This window comes from Chaetodon trifascialis, chromosome 4 (genome assembly GCF_039877785.1).
Source record: "Chaetodon trifascialis isolate fChaTrf1 chromosome 4, fChaTrf1.hap1, whole genome shotgun sequence".
Classification (NCBI taxonomy): Eukaryota; Metazoa; Chordata; class Actinopteri; order Chaetodontiformes; family Chaetodontidae; genus Chaetodon; species Chaetodon trifascialis.
This window is the reverse complement of record NC_092059.1, coordinates 21,960,927-21,979,569: the sequence shown is the minus strand read 5'-3', so window position 1 is coordinate 21,979,569 and position 18,643 is coordinate 21,960,927. Positions and strand designations below refer to the sequence as shown.

General features: G+C 45.3%; 2 protein-coding genes across 2 annotated transcripts in view; one reads left to right on the top strand and one right to left on the bottom strand.

Annotated features, from left to right (window-relative positions):
- Positions 1-18,643, top strand: part of LOC139329877 (mitochondrial adenyl nucleotide antiporter SLC25A24-like) — a 378,717-nt gene that overhangs the window by 284,571 nt on the left and 75,503 nt on the right. The gene's annotated exons all lie outside the window — the stretch shown is intronic.
- LOC139329891 (EEIG family member 2-like) overlaps positions 1-18,643 on the bottom strand; it is a 354,478-nt gene that overhangs the window by 272,479 nt on the left and 63,356 nt on the right. The gene's annotated exons all lie outside the window — the stretch shown is intronic.

Sequence of the window (18,643 nt, the reverse complement as noted above, 5' to 3'; positions counted from 1 at the left end):
TCTTCTGCTCTTTTTCTATTTTTTATATATTAACTTATTATATAATATCTGAATTTAATATGTATTTATTATTATTATTATTATTTGTGGCACACAGATGACCAATAGCAGCAGTGTTGTCATCCAATCACATGATCACTCACTCATGTGATTGGAGTTGCTATCCAATCACATGATGGTTTCCTTTTAAAATGCCTGTGGAATCATCCAATGGTTGTTTGTGAAGTCAGCAGGCCAACCTGAGTAGATCAATGTCGGTAGCATTCATGTGCTAATTAGAGCTATTCGCACCTTCGCGAAGGCGCGATTAACCACGCCCCCCGCCGGCGAAGTTCCCCGTAAACTTGCCGTAAATCGCCAAAAATCAACGAAATTCGCGGGGATTTACGGGTCGAAAATTTGGTTTTTCATGCAGTGTTCTCTCTACAGATGTAACAACCTTCAGGGTTACTAACCAATTACAAAGTTGAGCCTTTCTGGCATCAGTTCTTAGGATTGTCAAGAAAAGATGGGATTATGCTGAGAATATGTACAGAAGATATGAGCAGAGAACACAACACAATCAAGTGGAACAGCACACATCACAGGAGAGACGCTGACTAAAGATGACTCCAGTGTTCAGTCCGCCGCTTCACAGACAGAGACATCAGTTTGTCATCGATTTTGTCAAAAGGCATAAACCCAAAAAGGTAAATTAGCTATTGTTTTCATGAGAAACGGATTTATGACTTTAGCGTCAAAGCCAGAGTTTGTTTGAGCAACGTTTCACGATAAATGAATGCAAACGCCAAACCATCACGTGCGTTAGCTCGGTTGACTTTTTCACTTTTTCATGCGCGTCCTTCAGTTAACACAGGCAAACCTGACTTTAGCCTTTCCCAAATCAAGACATGAGCTGAAATTTACCTTCTTAGTGGTTTGGGTTACTTGCCGTGATAACTTTCACATGAATAAGACTGTTGTCCAGGTGTATGTGTGGAATGTCTCTCCTCAGGTGGTGGACTTGGGCTGCAGTGAGTGCAGCCTTCTCAAAAAACCGTGAGATTGAACTCCTGGTTGGAGTGGACATCAATGGTGCCACAATAAAAAAAAATAAAAAAAAGATGTATGTGTGATTAGAAATCAAAGATGTGACTGAGTATTCACTGTTACTCATTCAGGGGCCGGCATGTGGTTAAAACTGGAGAGCTTTCTTCTGATATCAATGTGTGGCACAATGTGGCGGATCTGTCTATTTATTGATGAATCCACAACAGAGAAATAATCTTCTGGTCAGAAAAAAAAGTTCTGGGCCTTGCTTACCCACAAAAAGGGGCTTGAAAGTTGCGTACGCAACCTCCTACGCAAAGGTTGTGATTTATAAAAAATAAACTTAACGTGAGAATGTGCGCACCGGTACGCCAACTTTGATGCTTGCGTACGAACATTTTGGAGACATGGGGAACTGGCGGTGCAGATCGTGAGGTGGTGAACTGAAGCCAGATTGATCTCATACATTTAATGTCATCACATATCATACTTATAGACCCGCGTAATCATAAACACCCAAGTCTGCAGTGTTATAGATGTGTTCCTTTAGTTAGCCGTTAGGCCTACTACTGTATGTTCATATATCATACTTCCATCTTCAAATGATACAGAGCGGTGGATGGCACTGATGGATTAGTATTAATTGTGACAAGGTGTGTAACAATCATTCACTTTGCTGAGTAAGCATATAAATAGTGCCGTGACACTCGTGCGTAATGCTGCACAATGGATGCGCTGGCACTGCTGGAAGATCACGCAAATGGTAGGATCAGGATGGAGAGAAGTTTTGGGGACCATGGAGATTTCCTGGCCCATGATGATGACTGGCTAATAAGCTGATTTAGATTCCCTAGAGCGGTGCTCTTGGATCTATGTGCTGAACAGGACCCAGTGTTAGATAGACCCACCTGCCAGAACAGCGCCATCCCGGTGCATATGTCACACGGCGAAAGTGTAAATTATTCTTTTTTGGTGTATTTATTCTGTTTTTATTCTATATGGTTTTATATTTCTCCTGCATGGTTTTATTGTTTTATTGGTTTGTGGTGATTTTATGTTTATTGCATGGTTTTTACGTGAACTGATTTTGAGTTTGTTTTACTTCCGGCCAGGCGATTATGTGAGTATGTAATAACCCACACCTGTGAAGCACGTTCCACAGCGACTGACCAATGAGAGGAGGAGCGGAGCAGGGAGCCACATACCAGACGCGAGGAGGAGGGGCATAAGAGGATCCCCCCGAAGTGTGCAGCAAGAGAGGGCAGGTGCAGCAAGGCAAAGCGGTGCAGCAAGGCAGACGCGGGCAGGAAAAAACAGGCGGTGGAGATAACAAGCAGCGAGCAGTAAGGAGACGACGATACTGCCACGGTGAGCGGTGGAGAGTCCGCCTCGAAGGACACCGACGGAGAGAGAGCCGCAAGGTGCCAGCGACAGCTGAGGGGAAGCCAGAGTGTTGCAACGCGATTTCAGGCAGCGGCAGAGTGAGGAGCTCTGCCCGGCCACATGAGTACCTTGACTGACTTACAGTAGCACTCTGGCACCAGTAAGGAAGGCATTTTCCATTGTTCTGTGTTGTGCACCCCCACTGCCGCTGTGGTTATCGCCTCAGGTCCTCAGCCGGTGGTCCGTTCTCCTGTCGGAGCCCGAGGAGGAGACCCGAGCGTGGTGTGGCGATGGACGTCATTTTTATCCTTTTAACCTCCTGCTTAGACTGGACTGGACTGTTTCTTTAATGGATTTTAAGTCACCATTAAAGACTGTTGGCGCATTTTAAGGACAGTTTTTAAGGACACTTGTTGTTTTATTTTTATTTTAACAAGAAAAGTTATCATTGTGTCTTGACACAAAAAAACGGACTGCAATAAAAAAAAACAATCTCGTTTTAATTGAGAACCTTGTGTTACGGCGAGTAATCAAGGCCAGAACCCAAATTGCAGAGTCTCAAATCTGGACTTTATTAGAAAACAAAGTACAACTAAAAAGCACCACGAAGGGAAAAAACTCAAAGTCAACAAACAAACAAAAAAACTCCAAAAGGGAGAGACAAGACTTATAGATGCTTGTAACAGAAAACACGCCCAAAACAAAACTGGCGGAGGAATAACTTCTATAGAAAACCCAAAGTAATCAAATAAACAGAAAAACTCCAAAAAGGGAGAGACAAGACTTACGTATGCTTGAAACAGAAATCACGCCTTTAACAAAACTGGCGGATAGCACAAATATCTTCCAATACACAATAACGAGGCTATGGACAAGAGAAAGGCTCGAGGACGAGAGACACGGGTGAACACGCTGGACTGAGGAATAGTCTGGCACAGGGATGATTGTGAATGGAGCATAAGCTGGCTAATTGCCAATGAGCAGCAGGTGCGTCTCGTGTGCCTCGCCCCCAAGCCGAACGGCCCCGCATCTCCGCACCGAGCCAGCTGAAGCAAAGGGAAAAAAGGGTCAATATAAATACAAAATGGCTGAACAAAACCCCAGACCATGACACCTTGTCTGCCTCCTTGGTTTTAAACACAGTGCTCACCCCTTGATTTTAAAGGACCTGTTCCAAATTTTTTTTATAATAAATTTTTAATCCTCTTTTTTTTTTTAATCATCCTACCCACACATATCCAGGTGCTGACCACTCTGGGGTTTCTGGCGACTGGCTCCTTTCAGCGGGAACTAGCCGACAGGTAAGTGTTTGATATGATTAATATTATATAATGTTACATTGTCAGTCTAAAGCCCCTTTTGGGTATGATATAATTCAGTTAAATTATGTCCTTAGGTCTGGGATATCACAGCCATCCCTCAGCACCATAATGCCAGCCGTTTTGGATGGCATTATAAAAATGACCAGTCGATACATCAGGTTTCCTTACACTGCAGGTGAACAGGCCAACATTAAAAGGCAATTTGCAGCAATGTCCAGTTTCCCAAATGTAATCGGCGCAATTGATTGCACTCACATTGCTATAGGGGCTCAGAGTGAAAATCAATTTGCTTATGTGAACCGAAAAAATGTGCATTCACTCAATGTACAAATTATTTGTACCTCGGACATGATCTTGACAAATGTAGTGGCACGGTGGCCTGGGTCAACACGTGACTCATTCATCCTGATGCACAGTAGTGTAGGGAGTAGACTGCAGGCAGGCGCTGCGCGTGATGGCTGGCTCCTGGGTAGTTACATAAACACCATTGTATAGATTCTACCCATTAAAGCCTGATTTATAATTACTCTTCTGTTATACCTTGCAGGTGACAGTGGCTACCCCCTAAAGTGCTTGCTCCTCACCCCCTTTACCAACCCGCAGAGCGCAGAGGAGGTGCACTTCAATGTGGCACACTCTTGCGCGCACATTTTATTCGTGACGCCACTACTGTGACCACCAAAGAAAATATCCTTTCTGGCCTCCACCTCACCCACAAGCACCTCGATTTCAGTCTCCGTAAAATTTCTTTTTCTTTTCTCTGTCATGATTGAATGTAAAATGCCATTGATCAGCAGGCATATTTATATGCAAAGACATTCATGAGGAACTTTGCATTGACCATTCATGGTAAAATGTGGGTGTGTCGGGGGCGGGATGTGAGGTGAATCCACCTGTGCAATCTTCCAGGTGGAGTGTGATTTATAAATGGAAAATTGCGTACAGGTGTGAGTACGCATGGTTTTATAAATCCGAATATTTTTTGGCATACGCCATTTTCAGCTTTTGGGCGTATGCACACTTTTAGTGTGGATTCTACGCAATGTTTTATAAATGAGGCCCCAGGTCATACATTGTTTCAGTTGTTTCATGAGGCAAATTATTCGCTGGTTGTAACTTCTCAAATGTGAATGTTTGTGCAAGTGATGGCCAAAGCATTGCCCGATCTCTCACCCCTCAAGTACCTTGTGTGTATTGTGTTTTCTCATACTGTGTTTATTGATTACGAGTACAGTCTGCTTGTATGTTCCTTCAGGCATGGATTAGCTCCTGTATCAACTAACTACCTGCAGCCAAGTTATGACCAGCTGCGCATTGAGCTTTACCAGGGCTCAGTCACACAAAAAGACATGCTCCTCAGAGGATTTGATCTGGTGACCAGTTTTGTAAGGGGCTGGTTGGCTGTTAAGTTTTTAAACATTTTCTCCATGTTTACCTTGCTGTCTTTCTATCTGTGTGGTTTCCATCTTTCTGTTTGTCTGTGTCCCTCTGTGCCATTATTTATCACCATATTTCCTCCCTGGTTGTCTGCAGCATAGAGCACCTCACTCTTGATGATGTGGAGCACTTCTCTGAGGTGGTGTTTGGTTACATGACTCCAGTGGCAGTTATTGTCAGCACCCCAAACTTTGAGTTCAACCCCCTTCTACCTGTACTGGCAGGTTTCAGGCACAGTGACCTGAGCGGACTTCCATTCGTGGTATGATGTTTTCACAGATCCATTTTCAGTCTGTTTCCGCTCTCAAACATGCCAGCGCTTTGAACAATAAGATTGAACAGTCCTGTTAACATTACATCCCTCCTCAGGGATCTGAAGGTGTGTCTGGAGTAGAGTTATGAGGTGAAGTTCACTGGTGTTGGAAAGGCACCGCCAGGCCAGCAGGAGAGTGGGCTTCAGCTCCCAGATTGGTGTGTTTCACTGGCTCAGGGGGAGAGAGAGCTGTAACATGTTGTTTGATGATGATGTAGAGGATGTATTTTCATACACACTAGTGAGTAGACTTCTTTATACATCAATTATTTCTGAGTCGGGTGTCATGTCCCATTCGAGTCCCATTCAATCAAGATGGTGGCACATGCACAATGCAAGGCTCAGTATCTCACTACAATTCGCGATATAGTTTCTTACAGGTTTGCTGTTCGCTCAGTACCGCTTTGCGAACAGTTCCTAAACCAGACAGCAACTTTTGGATTTACGATTTTGATGCACAAGTAGTGTATTCAACAAAATTCCGCTCCCCCAAGAGATCACTAGGACAGTGAAGGAGAGTGACTCAGCTACCAGAAGCAACCATCAGCAATGTCGAGATCGTAAACAAAGGTCTACGGACAAAGCTATGGCTAACACTGCACCGGCTGCCGCTACCCAGTATCTTCCTCAATGTTCAGTCATTGGTGAACAAAATGGACAAGCTATGACTTCGGATCACATCACAAAGAATGTTTATGGACTGCAATGTCATGATTTTCACTGAAACGTGGCTTAACAAAAGCATCCCAGACAACATGAGCTGCAAGGACGCTGCGTCTTCAGAGCGGACAGAACGACAGAGCACTGCAGTAAGATCAGGGGTGGAGGACTGTGTATCTACGTGAACAAAACTTGGTGTACAGACTCTGTTATCACTGGGAGTCACTGTTGTTCTAATCTGGAATATCTGATGATCAAGTGCAAGCCTTTTTATCTGCCTAGAGAGTTCACATCCGCTGTGATAACTACAGCTTAAATCCCCCGGATGCTAATGCTAAAATAGCAATGAAAGAACTGCATGCTGCTACCACAAACAACAAACTGCACACCCTGATAGAGCCTTTGTTGTTGCTGGAGACTTCAACCACTCCAACCTGAGGACTGTTCTACCCAAATTTTACCAGAATGTCTCCTGCCCCACCAGAGAAGAAAAAACCCTGAACCATGTTTATGCAAACATTCCTGAGGCTTACAAAGCCACCCCCTCCCCTATCTGGGACAATCTGATCACCTCTCATTGTTCCTACTTCCCAAGTACACACCACTCATCAGATGTGTGAAGCTGTCAGTGAGGACTGCTAAAGTATGGCCAGAGGGAGCGGACACCACACTCCAGCACCAGTTCCAACACACAGAATGGACTTTGTTCGCCACCCGGGCCACGCTGGACTCCATGGATCCATAGACATTGACTCATAGACTTAGATGAACAGTAAGGTCCACGCCCTAACTAAAGAAATATGGCACTGCCTTCAGAGCTGGTGACACACCAACCTACAGCTCATCTAGAGCTAACCTGAGGAGGAGCATCAGGGAAGCTAAACACACTCACAAGCTACAGATTTAGGAGCACTTCCACAACAACGCAGACCTCTGCCACATGTGGCAGGGCATCCAGGCCATCACAGCCAAAAAAGACAGCCTCATCAACCAGCAATACCTCCCTCCCCAATGAGCTCAACAACTTCTACACTCGCTTCGACCAGGACAACACACAACCAGCCAGCTCTCCACTTATGACGTGCGTTCTGCACTCGGCAGGGTGAACGTCCATGAAGCTGCTGACCCTGATTGCATACCCAGCCACGTGCTTAAAGCCTGTGCAGAACAGCTGGCTGAGGTCTTCACTGACATCTGCAACCTGTCACTGGCCAAGGCAGAAGTCCCCATGAGCCTCAGGACCACCACCACCGTGCCGGTACCAAAGTAGTCAGCTGCAGTGGGCCTTAATTTCTGTAATCGGACGCCTCGATCTCAAGAAAAGTAAACTAGCTGAGCACAGCTCAGCTAGCCATGGCTCCACTTACCTCGCCATCTGGCTGTCAAAGCTGTTTCGCCCTCGGCAAGAAAATCGCTGAGCTGGAGCAGAGGATTTCCACTCTCTACAAAATCCAGGAAGCTGAGAGACACCTGGACACTATCCTCTTCGGCCCTGCACAAGTCTCTGCTTCCGGTAAAGACCTTGAGGCCACGGCTCCCTACTCGACTACTGACTCCACGCAGCGCGCAACTACGGCCCCTGGCCGCAGGCTTCACTCCACCCGCTGCTGCTCCTGCTCTGGCTGCCACCACCACTGCCTCAATACTTGGCTCTACCGCACCGACCGCTGGTTCCACTACATCCGCCTTTCCTGAGGACCCCTGGTTCCAGCTCGGGGCTAAACCCAAGGTCCCAGTCAGCTCCACTCCTTTACACACGGACACCTGGGTGGTTGTTGGCGACCGCAAGAGGAGGGAGAGGCTGTCATTCCATGCTCCCTCAACCTGTGACATCCAGCTTCAAAATCGTTTTAACATCCTGGACTCACACGAATTTCCACCACTGGCTGTGAACCTGGAGCCTTCTTCTTCACCTCCCAGGATTTTAAATGATTTCAGCGGATCTCCACCGCTCCCATCTGTCCCGGTGAACGCACCTAGGGGAACAACTCGCCCCACACCCCAGCGAGCACAGCAAAATTTCACCCCGGCTCCGCGGGACTCTTCTCAACGGTCCTCATCCCGGTCCGCGACCTCTTCTGCCCGACGTCGGATCCTGAAGGAGGCCGTGCTCTGGCGCTCCGGCGCTCCGGTGGTGTTCCTCGTCCGGAGCCAGCGGGGAATCCCTCTCTCAGGCCCGACAAAACATCCCCTACATCGCACCCGTCTGTCCGGACGCACAGCGCTGACCACGCATCATCTAGCCACGGGACCTCACAACCTCCACCACTTCATCCGCTCTTCCCTCCAACCACTTTAGTAGTGGGCGATTCAATAATCCGGGGAATTCGCTTTTTCAATGCAGTCCCAGTTATCCTGGAGAAACTTCCAGGTCTGCTGCGGTCACTTCCATCCTCCATAAGCCGTGTCTTAGTACACGTGGGCTGCGTTGACACCGCTCAGAGGCCGTCTGAGCTGCTCAAAAGGGATTTTAACAACCTTTTTAACTTCTTAAACAACTGTGGTAAGTCCGTTTTTATCAGCGGTCCTCTCCCCACACTGTCTCATCATGGAGCATGGCGTTTCAGCAAGCTACTTTATCTAAACACTTGGCTACAGTCCACCTGCAGAGCTTTTAACGTTGGTTTTATTGACAATTTTAACCTGTTTTGGAACCGTCCCTCCTTTTATAGGGCCGACGGAGTTCACCCCAACAGGCTCGGCAGCCAAATGCTAACTGCTAATATTCACCACGCCGTCCAGTATGCTCCACGAGACTGACTGTTTACCTGTCACACCCCCTCCCCAAATTTCTCTTCTCCGTCCACACTAGCTGTTCACAATACTATTACACTCACTAGCCCCCCCTACAGTCCACAGCTGTCATTACCACCGAAACCGGACATCTTTATTATACAAACCATTACAGGCAGACGTTTTCCCCGGACTCACAGACAGAGTGCTTTTAACAGGGATAACCTCATACTCCCGGTCATTTTATCTCCCTGTGATCATGAGCGCACGTTCAGCAAGAACATTAACCTGGCTGTGCTGAACGTGCGCTCTCTTTTAAACAAATCTTTTATCATAAATGACCTGATTTTAGACAACAAGTTAGATGGGTTACTTTTAACAAAAACATGGCTTGGCACAGAGGCAGCAGTTGTTCTCACTGAGGCTTGCCCACCAAATTTTAACTTTTTATTCTCCACCAGGGGAGGCAAGAGAGGAGGCGGGACTGCATCAATTTTTAATAATATTTTATTGTCAAAGGAAGTCTTTTTTAACAATTATTCATCTTTTGAGTATCACGCCTTTGTTTTTAGCAGTCCTCCTGTTCTCTGCATCATTGTTTATAGACCACCCCATCATTCCTCTGCTTTTATCAGTGAATTTTCAGAGCTTTTATCAATCATACACACCACTTATAACAGAATTTTAATAACTGACGATTTTAACCTGCACGTTGATTGCAGAGAGAAGGTGGAGAAAAAACAAACTCACAGTTCACTATGAAATACTCCGTGAACAACTCAAATCGTACAATAAAACAGTAAAACAATGGCAGTGGTGAAGCCCCTTCTGAAGAAGAGCAATTTAGACCCCAGCATTCTTAATAACTATAGACCCGTATCCAACTTACCCTTTTTAAGTAAGATTTTAGAAAAGCTGGTTTTTAACCAACTAAATTATTTTTTAAATACTAACATTTTAGAGAAATATCAGTCTGGTTTTAGAGTGAACCGCAGTACCGAGACAGCCCTCTTAAAGATTTTAAATGATATCAGGTGTAATGCGGACTCACAAAGACTCACAGTCCTGGTGCTACTGGATCTAAGTGCTGCCTTTGATACAGTAAATCACCACATTTTATTAAATAGACTCAGAAACCTGGTGGGCCTCTCTGGTACTGTTTTTAAATGGTTTTACTCCTATCTCACAGACCGTTGTTTCTATGTAAGTTTGGATACATGTTCCTCCGGAACCCGTGAAATGAAATGTGGGGTACCCCAAGGGTCAATTTTAGGTCTAGTACTTTTTAATCTTTACATGCTTCCCCTTGGGGATGTCATCAGGAGACACGGCATCAGTTTCCATAGCTACGCTGATGATACACAGCTTTACATTGCCGTGTCTCCTGATGACATGGGGCCTATTGATTGATACCCTTTTAAACTGTATTTTAGACATTAAGTCATGGATGGCAGAAAACTTCCTACAGCTCAACCAGGATAAAACACAGGTTTTAGTTATTGGTCCTGAAGGCAAGAGAGAGACACTTTTACCAAAACTACAAGGTTTTACACCATCACAATCTTTTAAGAAACTGGGCGTCATTTTAGACTCTGAGCTTAGTTTTATTCCTCATATTAAAAATATAACAAAGATGGACCAGAGGGCGGGAGCACATTACACCGGTTTTAGAATCGCTGCATTGGCTCCCTGTGTGTTTCAGGATCGACTTTAAGGTGCTTTTATTAGTTTTTAAGTGTCTTAACGGTCTTGGGCCATCTTATTTATCTGACCTGTTTTTATTATACCAGCCCTCGCGGATCCTGAGGTCCTCTGGCACCGGCCTTTTGATTGTTCCAAGGGTTCGGACCAAAGCCCATCTGCTATTTTTGTATAGTATAAGATCGTTGTTAAGTGGTTCAGATCTAAAGTGACGCTGATGTGTGACCTTCTAATAAAAATAAGATTAATTGCACAACCGAATATCAGTCTTGTGTTATAGTTTTGTCTTAACAGTTTCCAAGAAATTTGAAATTCCTACCTTGGACTTAAAAGTCTATGATGATCTCAACACTGAAGTTGATGAGGATGCGTTTGCATTTCTTGTAATGAAACCAGACCTAGGTGTGCTTGAGGCGTGTTTGCCCAAGGACTCAGGTTTTGGCGATGAGTCACTTTTTAACTTGGATTAAAACGTGATTCTGGTGGTGATGATGGGGCCCTTAACTGCAACAGATTAATTTTTAATAGCAAGACTAATTGAAAAAGACTAAGTTTTCTTGTCACAGACTGGGACCAGTGTTGAGGGGCATCTGGATAGCATCACAGAGAGCCGTCAACCCTATCTATTGGCTGTACAGAGTAAAATACAACATTATTAATAGTAGAAATAGAACTCTATTATGAGGCAGTTACTACTCTGAACAGAGTAAAATACAACTCTATTAATAGTAGAAATAGAACTCTTATGAGGCAGTTACTACTCTGAACAGAGTAAAATACAACTCTGTATTGAGTGAAATGGTGTTAAAGTTCTCACTTTATGCTAAATTGAGTACATTTTAATCTTGTGGAGTAAAATATGAACTCTAGATAGAGCAGAAATAACTGAAAATTTAACTCTTTGATGAGAGTAAATTTTACTCCTTTTGGACTTGGACCAAATACTATCTTTTTGGGAGTAAAATTTTACTCAAATAGAGTAAAACTTACAAAATTTTCTGTGCAGGTTTGGAAAATTTTAAACAAGAGGACGAACATGAATGTTGGGTTGTCTAATGTGGTCAGGATCAAAAACAAAGGTTACTGTGAAAACACATAACTACAGAAAAACTAGTTACCAAGAGAAGTTGTCCGTGAGTATGCATTCTGCTCTGTGTGTGTTTAAGTAGTTTTAACTTCATGATCAATTTCATTTTTTTAAGAGATTGTGGTTTTAGATACTCCTCCTTGAACCGACACCTTATCGTGGTGGAGAAGTTTGAGCACCTGAATGATCCTAGAGGCTATGTTGTACAGGGCTTAATATAGCCCCCCAGCTCAGCCACCATGTGTTGGAGTTCTCCCCGCTGAGTGAGAGGGTCGCTTCCCTGCGCCTTTGGGTCGGGGATAGGTCTCTCACTGTTGTTTCGGCCTATGGGCCGAACAGCAGTGCAGAGTACCCGGCCTTCTTGGAGTCCCTGGGAGGGGTACTGGAAAGTGCTCCGACCGGGGACTCCATTGTTCTGCTGGGGAACTTTAATGTTCATGTGGGTAGCGAAAGTGATACCTGGAGGGGTGTGATTGGGAGGAACGGCCTCCCCGATCTGTACCCGAGTGGTGTTCTGTTATTGGATTTCTGTGCTAGTCACAGTTTGTCCACAACGAACACCATGTTCAAGCATAAGGGTGTCCATCAGTGCACGTGGCACCCAGACACCCTAGGCCAGAGGTCAGTGATCGACTTTGTAGTCGTATCATCTGACCTTCGGCGGTATGTCTTGGACACTCGGGTAAAGAGAGGGTCTGAGCTGTCAACTGATCACCACCTGGTGGTGAGTTGGATTCGCTGGCAGGGGAGGAAGCGGGACAGGCTTGGCAGACCCAAACGTATCGTGAGGGTCTGTTGGGAACGTCTGGCGGAACCCGCTGTCAGGGAGGTTTTCAACTCCCACCTCCGGGAGAGCTTCGACCAGATTCTGAGGGAGGTTGGAGACATTGAGTCCAAATGGACCATGTTCTCCACTTCCATTGTTAATGCAGCCGTCCGTAGCTGTGGCCGTAAAGTCGGCAGTGCCTGTCGTGGCGGCAACCCCCGAACCCGGTGGTGGACACCAGAAGTAAGGGATACCGTCAAGCTGAAGAAGGAGTCCTATCGGGCCTGGCTGGCTCATAGGACTCCTGAGGCAGCTGACAGGTACCGGCAGGCCAAGCGCGCGGCAGCTCGGGCGGTTGTAGAAGCAAAAACTCAGGTCTGGGAGGAGATCGGGGAGGCCATGGAGGAGGACTACCGGTCAGCCTTGAGGAAATTCTGGCAAACCATTCGGCGCCTCCAGAAGGGGAAGCACTTTCTGTCAACACTATTCACAGTGGAGATGTGGAGCTGTTGATCTCAACTGGGGATATTGTCGGGCGGTGGAAGGAATACTTCGAGGATCTCCTCAATCCCACTGTCATGTCTTCCGTAGAGGAAGTAGAGACTGGGGACTTGGAGGTTGATTCATCCATCACCGGGGCTGAAGTCACTGAGGTAGTTCGCAACCTCGGTGGCAAAGCACCAGGGATGGATGAAATCCGCCCTGAGTACCTCAAGTCTCTGGATGTTGTAGGTTTGTCTTGGTTGACACGCCTCTGCAACATCCCGTGGCAGACGGGGACAGTGCCTCTGGACTGGCAGACTGGGGTGGTGGTCCCTCTTTTTAAAAAGGGGGACTGGAGGGTGTGTTCCAACTATCGGGGGATCACACTCCTAAGCCTCCCTGGGAAAGTCTATTCCAGGGTACTGGAGAGGAGAATCCGGCCAATAGTCAAACCTCGGATTCAAGAGGAACAATGCGGTTTTCGTCCTGGCCGTGGAACACTGGACCAGCTCTATACCCTCCACAGGGTGCTTGAGGGTTCATGGGAGTTTGCCCAAACAGTCCACATGTGTTTTGTGGACTTGGAGAAGGCATTCGACCGTGTCCCTCGCGTCATTCTGTGGGAGGTGCTCCGGGAGTATGGGGTTGGAGGCCCTCTATTGGGGGCTGTACAGTCCCTGTACAACCAGAGCAGGAGCTTGGATCGCATTGCCGGCAGTAAGTCGGACCTGTTCCCGGTGCATGTCGAACTCCGGCAGGGCTGCCCTTTGTCACCGGCTCTGTTCATCATTTTTATAGACAGAATTTCTAGGCGCAGCCAGGGGCCGGTGGAGGTTCGGTTCGGGAGCCGTCAGATTTCGTCTCTGCTTTTTGCAGATGATATTGTCTTGTTGGCTCCCTCGAGCCAGGACCTTCAGCATGCACTGGGGCGGTTCGCAGCTGAGTGTGAAGCAGCTGGGATGAGAGTCAGCACCTCCATCCCAGCTGCGCTCCCTTAGAGAAAGGGTGAGGAGCTCTGTCACCCGGGAGGAGCTCAGAGTAGAGTCGCTGCTCCTCCACATCGAGAGGAGTCAGCTGAGGTGGCTCGGGCATCTTTATCGGATGCCCCCTGGACGCCTCCCTAGGGAGGTGTTCCAGGCATGTCCCACCGGGAGGAGACCCCGGGGAAGACCCGGGACACGCTGGGGTGACTATGTCACTCGGCTGGCCTGGGAACGCCTCGGGATCCCCCCAGAAGAGCTGGGGGAAGTGTCTGGGGAGAGGGAAGTCAGGCTCCCCCTGCGACCCGGCCCCGAATAAGCGGGAGAAAATGGATGGATGGATGGATGGATGGATGGATGGATGGTTTTAGATACATCTTTCACATTTCATTGACTCTTCAACTCTTAAACGTGTCTGAAATGAACTTCTAAGTTTGTGGCACTCTCTCCGGATAAGTTAGCATGAGGTAGAGTGTCCTGAGTTCCTTTAACACACTCTATACTGACAACTTTGTCATTCTTTGAGTGGTCTGTCCTGGTTTAAAGGCTTCAGTCAAATCAAAATATGATAGTGTGAATGTATATTTTAACTCTTGATGCTTACTTGTTAAACCAGACAATGAGCACGGAAACGAAGGCAGCCGTTGAAACACAAACGGTTTATATACAAGAACAAAAAAAATAAAAACTAATGCAAAAGTAACAATGGGAACAAACAAGAAACGCATTCTCCTAAACTCAAAAAACAGCCCTAAAGTTGGGAGAACAGCTTGGAAATTATATCCACAAACTTAAGCAAAAGCATTTCAAGCTAGAAAATAAGCCTGAATAAGGTTACGTGCTAGGCAGCTAAAAGGCGTACGGGCTGGCAGGGCAATCCACAAATTTCCTCTACCACTGTACAATTGATAACTGTGCAGGCAACGCCTGTCTGGATGTGCATACAATGGTGGAAGAAGTATTAAGAAAATAGTCCATGCAAAGGAAAAGACCTACATTCAAAACTTGAGCTTCATGTCTTAAGATATATGAAATCCTGCATTTTCAGAATGATTTTAATGTTTAAAAATCAAACTGCCTCGTCAAGTAAAAGTAGTTATGCAGAGAAATGGACCCTGTGATATGTAGCTTATTATAACTTCTTATGTTTTTGCATTGATATTGACCCTGTGCCGCATTCACGTGTTTGCATTTTACTGCTAGCTGTACTTTCATCTACAGCAATGCATCATATTCTATAAGATCATTATATGTTTGTACAGTCACTGTCCTGTGAGAAATATGCTTTTCAAAAATGGCACCTTAGCCCTGTTTTCAGCTTTGCAACAGTACTAATAGGATGGAGGATTTCTAAACAGTTTATTTAGCTGAAGAATTTTCTCAGCCCACAAAGGAACACATGCCAGAAAAATTCCAAAACACCAAATTTTTTGAGATTTCACTGAACGGAAAGGGTGCGAAAAGTTGTAATCTGAAAAGTAAGAAGTAGCTAACATACTGCTTGTAAAGGCTAAATAAGGTGAGGTTAAAGTAAAGCCTCTCCATGAACTACAAGAAGAAAACAAGACAGTTTTATGAACAATAGCCAGCAGTGGCACAGAGGGAATCTAATCCCTGCACCTGGCAGTTTTGATGCCATGATCTACTGGTGGAGCAGCGTAGGCCCACCCTCCTTGTTAACAGTTTTCAATGTAATGTAATGTAATGTAAATTTTCAGTGTGCTATTTTGCTACATTACTGATGATGATTCCCCAGGAAAGCTGCCGTAGGCCACCAGTGGGGCTTAGTCCAGCTGCAATAAGTGTCAGGCTATGAAGTCTTGTCAAAGCAGAGATGGCTACAGAAAAAAATACATATGGTATAACTATCACCTGGCATTGAAATAGTGCAACACTGGATTGTTTAAGGACATTGTAATTGTCATTTTTGGGCTGGTTTATGGTCGTGGTTATGGTTTGAGCTGTGAGTGAGGTGGCTGGTATTGGTTTCTTGACTCCAGCTGTATTGAACAAAGTGTTTGGGTTCTTGTCCCCTCCGCTGAATGTTTTAAAAGGGATGACATCGTTGTAAGTGACATTTTAAATGACTTTGTTACTGGGGAAAGGTAATCCATGACTGTTAGGGTCAACTGGCACAGTCCCGATCGGTCGGCCAGCTCCCTCTGGAATGCCCCGGTTGCTAGGAACCCCAGTGTGGTCAGCACCTGTATCGGCACAGGCAGCGCATGGCTCCTCGCTGTGTTGCGCTCCAAGGCCGGCTGCAGCTCTGTGCACAGTTCCAGGAGGATTGCCCTGGAATCTAAAGTGGCTGATGAGCCAGTTGTCATCATGTGCCAGTAAATCCTTTCTGTCTCTGACCACATGCTCTCTTCGTATTGCACCATTTGCAATATCTTCTAATACTGCTAAAGCAGCCATTGTTTTTAACGGTATTTTTTGCACCACTTTGCGCATACTTTTATATCCACTCATGTAATTGCAGACACGTGGGTGTGTTAATTGCTCATCATTGTTAATTGTTCATGTGTCTCTGATGTGCACATCCCAGCATCACCTCTAATGTCACCAAAGGATCAACAGCTGTAGAAACGTGCGTACGCCAGCCATGAAGTTGGCGTGAGGCACCGCACATTTCCACGGTCATTTCACTCTTGATACATCTGAACTTTGCTGTGAAAAAGAGCGTACGCCACGTTTTTGTGTGTACGCACCCTTTGCACATGAGGCCCCAGGTGTGTGACAGCATGTTAAAGTATTTGGGGAAAGGAGCATTAGTGAAGGTGCTGCAGCTTTAACAGACTGTGGGAGGAGGGAAGCTTACCAAGAGCCTGGAAAGAAGCAGTAGTGATTCCAATAAGAAAACCTGGCAAGGATCCTTCCAAACCCACTAGTTATTGGCCAATAGCATTGACATCAAATATGTGCAAGGTAATGGAAAGGATGATAACGGAAAGGTTGTCATATGAACTTGAAAAAGGGGACTTTTGGCAAGCTATCAGAGTGGTTTCAGGAAAGGCAGGAATACCATGGATACAGTGGTAAGGTTAGTGTCTGAAATAAGGAAGGCTGAGGCAAATAAAGATTCAGTTACTGCAGTATTTTTTGATATTGAGAAAGACTATGACATGATGTGGAAGGAGGGGTTGTTGATAAAAATACACAAGATGGGTGTTGGTGGGAGAGTTTTCAACTTGTAGGGGAACTACCTTAATTTGATGTTGCATTTGTTGATAAAATGACGGGGCACCACTTTCCTCAGATAAGAAGGACTGCAGAAATTAACTGCTATAACGCTGATAAAATACTAACGAATGAACTAACGGTAAACCAGTTTGATAACCTGAAGTGTAAATTCTGGATACAGGGATCGTAGATATTCAGTTCAAAAGGACACTGTCTAACCAGGACTTAAATCAAAATATCATTTATTAAGCAGAATTATGGATAATGAGTGATATATCATGAATAATACAACAGAAGATATGAGGTGATATGACAGAACACACAAGAAACTTATGGCAACACAATGGTAAATAAGTTGGCGATAGTGAGAAGTAGTTGAAAGGGAATAATGGGGACGTGAACGTAGAGTTAAGGGATTAAACGATTAATGGAGAGAATTTTGGACAAATTGACCATCTCTCAACCTCACGGACCAACTCTTATTCAAACCCGCTTAGCGTGCCTACTTGATTGATGGCGTCCCGGTGAGTCCTGCTCCGAACTAACTCGAAGACATTCCAGATGTTCGTCTGTGGCTCGGTTTGCTTGGTGGTCTGGTGGAAGGCCCAGGCACACCAAGGTGAAGAGCTGATGTTGAACGGTGACATCTCTGGAACTGGTTCTACGGTGTCGGTTACAGGTGAGGGATGGCTCCGGATGGTTGTTAGCCGGACCAAGGATCAACAGCTGGCTGCAGGGTTTGGTTCGGTTGAGTCCGTGATGGATTATTTTAGACTGATAGTACAAATTAAGAGTCTCTTCGATGGCTGGTCGAAGAAGGCTACAAAATTAGTATTACTTGCCTAAATTTTACTGATTTTAAAACAAAACGTTTGGCTAAAAAAAAAGGTTAACTTGAAAGCTTATGGCAAATTATAAGAATACGTCTTCTGAAGATAACTTACGCTACTCGGGATGGCTTTGAGTAGCTCGAAGATGAAAAACTTAAAGAGCAAAACGACTGTACAAAACTTAAGACAAAGAAGAAAGGAAAAAGAACTCAGCTGAGAGTAACTAGATGTTAGAAAGAAGAAAAATAAAACAGAACTGAGTTGAACTGGACGACACGCAGTTTTTAATGGTCGCTCCACGGCGTGTCAAAAGGGCAGGCCATCGAACACATGAGACGGTTTGCCGCGCGCAGTGTAGTTTCGACTCATGGGGCTTGAATTAATTAATGACTCATACGAGGGGCTCATCTGCTTCTCATTATGGTCAACTACATATATTTTAAATGACAAATTTTCAATGACATTTCAACATTGTTTACAGCATGCATTAGGCACTTACTATGGTTGGGTGACAACATTAAATGGTAATCATGGTACAGTTTCATCCCAACATGTATAATGACTCAATGTATAACTAATACAAAAATAAAGATAAAGGAATAAAGAAAGGCAGACTATATTTGCCAAAATGAGTATCACTATTACGGTTACTTATTGATAAATGTGTCAAGTCAAGCATGTTCAATCTGACGGTTAGGAACCTCTGGATGGCAGTATGGTTCTATGGTAAAAATTC